A 6628-nucleotide genomic window follows, 5' to 3' on the forward strand; every position below is an offset into this window, starting at 1 on the left:
GGTTGGAGATTGAGTTTTAGGCCACTCTGTCTAATCTGAGCAAACAGACAGTAGTCGGGTGGGATATTGACCCAGGCTGATAAGATATCAACAGACATTCCAGTGTAGATGTGTAGTGAAGGTCAGCGTCAGAGATCAAGACACAGGAGCGGGCAGTGAGTCCATAAATTCACACCAGAGTGACGCATGAAAAGACAAAGAGATAACTCATTAAAATGACTTGACGCTCACCAGAACTGGATGTGATTCACCCGCAAAAACAAGGAAAAGCACTTCAGTGATTCATGTTTAACTTTAATCGGCAAGGAAATGTTTTTCTTTGTTCACCTAACGCCACAGCTTAGTTCCACTATAGTCCAAATAGTTTACATGATACTCAAACAGAAAGGGCAATCTAGACGTGCCAGCTTCTAATCTTATGTACCTAGAGATTAACTGTCCTCTGGCACCTGGTTCCACCTCGTAAGCAATTCAATTGGTACTGTACATCCGCTTTATTGGTATCATACTGGGAAAATAATAAAAGCACCCAGGTGTAGCAAAAATAAATACGCAGGGAAACTCAGACTTTCCCGACCATATATTAGGTACGCTGTTAAACTGCTCGTTAGCACAAATATCCAATCACATGGCAGCAACTAGGTGTATTTAGGCATGTAGACATGATCAAAGTGAGCATCAGAAAGGGAAAGAACAGCCAGCTGAGACACAGGTTGCATCAGGTGACCTCAATAGGTCACATGATAAGGTGATAAGGTCACACGTGGGTTTCACCCAAAACCTCTGGTGGTAATGACCCATGCTTTTTTCACACCTGCTTCATATGATGAGTCACTTGATTAATAGTGGGTCAATGACCGTCTTAAGGGACAACCCCCTCCACTAGTGTTTAAATACCTGGGACTCGCCACCGCGTGATTTTAGAACTGAAGAAGCCTCATGGATGAGAGGTGAAACGTCGTCACACTTTTTTTCCAAACTCACTAGACTAACAAGATCTGAATGACTGAGAACCTACACAGTCAAGCTGTTGTGTTCTTGTTGTGTGCTACTGTTGTTGTTTTAGTGTGCAACAAACAACTTATTCTTTGATTTTACAGTACATTAGGATTTATTAGAACACTTGCTTCCAAAGATTTTACTATGCCCCTTCTTAATGGACTGTAGCCAATGTAGAACTGGAAGTGCACTCCGCTCATTCGCTGACAGCCACAAGTGTTTTTTCAAACACTCATTTTAATATTAATATGAGAATTTATAAAGATAATAAAAACAGGAAAAGCTGTATTAACAGCACTGGTATTGCTTTCTTAGAGCTTGTGCAATAGTAGAGAAACGTCACAGTTAAAGCTAAGCTAGTGTTTTTCCACACTCATATGGATGAATATCTCCGTCATTACCGTAAATCTTGACACAGGATTGCAAACAGTGACGAAATATGTTTAATAAAGGCATATTTGAGGTTTGCGGTTGTTCCTTTTGTAATGTAAAGTACCATCCCTTTGTTGTGGTGCAGTCATTACACTGATCCATCACTTTCATGCTCACTTACACATCTGCATGCAACTATAGCTGTTTGCAGGCCATAATCATAAGGAGTGTCCAGAATTATATATTTGACGTTGCACAATGGCGCACACGGTGCTCTACAAAAGGCAGAGGATCTGATGCCAACTAACAGCTGAATCACTGGTTTAATCATTAGAGCACATTGATCTGGCCTTGTTGCATTTAGTTTCATCCGTTTACTCCCTTGCTTAGTCACAAAGGACAAGGACTGGCTGTACACTCAGGGATTATGAGTCCATCAGTTGGGAAATATATATACAAAATACTTGCTAAAACTACCAATTAGTATTTCTGTTGATCTAGAACACAAGTGCAATAATCCACATTGCTGTAAATATTGTTTACATGGTTACATTAAAATCATCAAATTCAAATATTCAAATAAAACCACTTAAATAACTCAACTTAAATCTAGGGATTAATGTTTTAAAAACACACTAATGCAGTCTTGAGCTACGGGCAATACTGAAACAGGATTTTACTCCACAGTATTTCTCCTCTTTATCTTTCTATTGTGGAGTTTGTGTGTTCTCCATGTGCCTGCATGGGTTCTCTGCAGGTGCTCCAGCTTCCTCCCACAGCCCAAAGACATGCATGTTAGACGGTTGTTCTAAACTACTGACTGTGGGTGTGAATATGTAAGTGAAAGTCTTTCTCTCTGTGTGAGGCCTGTGATAGACAAGGTGTACTCTACCTTTCTCCCTACGACAGCCAGAATAGGCTCCAGCTCTTCAGCTCTCCTGTGATAAGCATTGTATTGGATAAGCAGTGAAAAAAAGGAACGAATGGATGCAAAGTCCCTAAATCCTTTATAAAGTATTTGCTACATCTATACATAAACATGTTTATTACCTGCCTTAATATGATCCACACTGTGGCCAGCTTCGGTAACATAAAACTGCTCTTTGTGAACATAAGCGTGTGCATGGACAGTAGTGTATTCTCTCATCCATGTTCATTAATGTGTGTCCATGTGTTATACGCTGTGTTATTTCAGGAAAGGGAGGAGGGACATTACTAGAACAGGGAGTGGTTGTACTTGCAAAGTAACCCCTCGCTGATCAGAATGCGACTTACTGTTGCTTTCTGTCACACTGATTAATGTCCACATGAACGCTGACCCTGATGTCACTTGTTAAAGGGCTCTTAATAAGGAGGTGATCTGGGGAAACTGGGTAATGAAGTGTGGACCAGAGCATGGTAAATGGCTGAAGTGGAGCATGACATCATCGCAGTGAAATCAGGGTGACGCACATCACAAAGCTTCATTAAAATTCCCCTCATTCTTTTCTCATGAGTGAAAACAGCTCTGGAGCTTGGTGCTGCATGCTGGGACATGCTCCGTGGAGTCTACATGGCAGCACTAAAAGCTGGAAAACATCACTATTTGGTAATGGCCAGTTAATAAACACATTTAGTAATCACTGAGTAGACCTATGTCTGTTTCAGATATCGGTTCCACTTCAGCTGAAAGGCAAATGTTGCACATTTACTCTGCTACTTTTTATCATTTGGACAGAAATAAATGCTGATTATTGTATTATTGTAGCTGTGAATATTTATATTTGGACTTATATTCACCATATTATCTAATAGCTTTCTAATAGTTTACTAATGCTGAAGATAGTAGTAGCGATGCCTGTTGTCTTTGTTAGTGTGAAAAAAATTCTACCTTTTAATAAAGTCCTGAAAATATACTACTAATACTATTGATGATGATGATGATGATGATGATGATGATGATGATAATAATAATAATAATAATAATAATAATAATAATAATAATAATAATAATAATAATAATAATAATAATAATAATGATAATAATAATAATTGTGAATATTTACTGACCTGGTGCTCTAAACTAAAGGGATAAACTGCCATAGATATACTGAACAACCATAATGCTCTTTATGTGGTTCAGGATTGTCATAAACATGACATCATGCAATAAACCTAGTGCGCTGTGGTCTATAGCTCCCCCCTGTGTGCGGAAATAATACTTCAGAAACAAGCCCAAATGATTTGCAGTATATGGAGGAAGCACATGTCCTGTGTTTATGTAGACAAAAAAAGCTGTATGGGTTTTAAAAGGATAATAATTATAATGCTAATAACATTAAAACATGTTTTTGTTTACTTGTTTGTTTGTTTTAAACTAAGTATGCTGGTAGCTGTTTGTACCTGTTAACAGCTGTCAGCGCTATGCCTGTATGTATAAGTTATTGTTATATGCTGCCATCTAGTGGTACAGAGTAAATATGTGTTAAGTCTTCTTTCTTTTTTTTGCCATTTCAGTGATATATTTTCCTAAATTCTGACGTTAGACTTAAACTATTTTGGATGCAGCATCTTTAAAGGTTGTGGTGGGTAGCTATAATCATTTTGTATCCCTTTAGTTTAAAACAGGGGTAGGCAATGCTAGGCCTCCAGTGCCGGTGTCCTGCAGGTTTTAGATCTCACCCTGGGTCAACACACCTGAATCAAATAATTAGTTCATTACCAGCCCCCTGGAGAACTTCAAGACATGTTGAGGAGGTAATTTAGCCATTTGAATCAGCTGTGTTGGATCAAGGAGACATCTAAAACCTGCAGGACACCGGCACTCGAGGCCTGGAGTTGCCCACCCCTGGTTTAAAACTATACTATAATATAGTATTTTATTTTCATCTGGGCCACCCTCACTTACAGACTGAATTAATGAAAAAGCTCTAACTATTAAAGGCTGGCAAAGAGTAGTGTTGGATCTCGTGCCATTGGAATATCTTACAAGCTGTGGGAACCATACTTGAAGTATGTGGAACCTCATGTCTCTAATATTATGCTACAAGGATTCTCTTGAGTGTTCAAACTGCATTTTACTACTGGGACCACAGGTATTGTACTGTATTGCATTTCTTTTTTCTTTTTTTAGATGGATCTGAGCTGGTGTTTTGTTTTGTGTTTAGTTTTTGGTTTGTTTGTTTGTTTTTTATTGCTCTCAACTGTATACTATATTATGTTATGTAATTATGGATTGTTTGTGAAAATGAAAAAACTAAAAAAATATTGTATTCATAATAATAATAATAATAATAATAATAAGGTAATACTAGAACTAATAATGCTTAAAAATAAAATGAAATATACAGCTTTAAAGGAAATCATTTGTTTCAGTCGTTTTTGTCAACACAAAATGCATCTGTTTGTTGAGAGTTGGGCTGTCACCATGATACTGGATTAATTGTTTGATCTGTCTATTTGTTGATGAATTATGCCACATAATCTATATAAGCAAACCTACTGGAAATTTAGTGACACTAAACAGAACTGAGAAAATAAAGTGTGGCACTGAACTCTTCCACACCCTTCAAATCTGAACCACTCATCCCAAAACTGTATGGCCACTTCATTCCAACCATGAGACAAAATTACGTGGGAAAAAAGCATTATCCTCCTCAGTGCTGCACTGTAAATATAACTGATGTTAAATACTATAATAACGTGCACTGAAAGCTCTTGTGCTAATTATAGCATGGACTCTCCTGCATTTGCCTCACAGTGGTTTGGTCCATTGCCAGTCATTCATCAGAGCCCTTGAGCAGAAAGGGAAGATTAGATAGAAATAGTTCCTGTAGGTGCTCAGCAGGAAATTCAGGAAATGAACAGAGTTGTGATTTTTTTGTAACTCTTAGTAGTAAATAAATCCACAGTGATATTCACATTTAATTACATCTATTTACGTGTAAACTATTTGAAAATAAGTAAGAACAACTAGCCTCACTTGACCTCTTAATGTGTGTTACCATGGATTAAAGCATGGTGCTGGGTTTTTGGTTTTTTTTTGGTGGGGGTGGGGGGAGGGGGTATCATGTTTTTGGTGATCAATAGCTGTCACACAATGACAGGAAAGGATTGTGGGAACAACAACCCTCCTCACCCACCAAGATATTTTAGTCCCATCCACAGTTTGGCAGGCCAACGGGATTCTGGCCCCTCGTGCATGTCGTGCTCTGGTTTATGCTGATGAACTCTGGTAGGAGTCACAGCGTCCCTTTGTGTAAATATAACTGCTATAAATGTTCATTTGTCCTTCTGTCAGTTGAACAGCAAGAGGAGTAGAGAAGTTTTTAAGAAGGTAACTGGTTTTTAAGTCCTTATTATTGCTTAATTTATTTTAAGATGGGTATTTCCTGAAAGTGTGCTCATTTCTCCTGTGGGAAACAATGAAATCATCGTATTTATCTTATCCATTATTCATATATTGTGATGGATACTAATAATTTATTTCAAGACTGATTCATTTCTGCCTACCCGTTTTTTGTCCCTTTTTTTTGTCCATTGTGCTTTAACTAATCCAGTGACTCAGATATACAGAAGGTGGCATAGAGGTGACTGTCAGTGATTGTGAACTGACTGGATAATAAATTCAGTACATTAACATGATGATAAGTGTGTTAGAGAATATATTCTATACTGTGAATAATAATATAAACATGAAATATTTCAATTTAAAACAACTCTAATATCAGTGATTTGCAGGCGAAAGACATTCTTTGGCTGACATGCAGAGATATGTGCTATTATAACTCATCACATCTACTACAGGTAGCATCAAAACACAATAGGAATGTTAACAGGGATGTTCCTAACCCCCCAAAATAATGCCTATGTATATAATTTATAGTTTTGTTTTTTTGGAGAGTTATATGTTTATGTACTATTTGTTTTTTACGCTGCACTCAGTCATCACAAAAAATGCATTAAGTAAATCTCAGATAACTGAGAAAAATGAATGATATGTGTCCTTTCCCCCATTGTTGTCCTCTTATAGTCTCCACCCTTGTTTACTGAGCTGCATGGGGATGATCTGCTCACTCAGAGATATGAGTGTGTATGTACAGACACAGAGGGGGAAAATATAGTTTGCATAAAGTTGGCTAAGCATTTGACCTTTACTTTCATTGTTACTGTTAAAGATCAAAGTAGACCTTGAAAAAAAATCATGAAATCATATCTAGTAATATATCATATGATAGAGAAAGTGTATAACACAGCTTTTATTTTTTCACCAAAACGG

The sequence above is a fragment of the Neolamprologus multifasciatus genome, chromosome 16 (assembly GCF_963576455.1).
Source record: "Neolamprologus multifasciatus chromosome 16, fNeoMul1.2, whole genome shotgun sequence".
NCBI lineage: Eukaryota > Metazoa > Chordata > Actinopteri > Cichliformes > Cichlidae > Neolamprologus > Neolamprologus multifasciatus.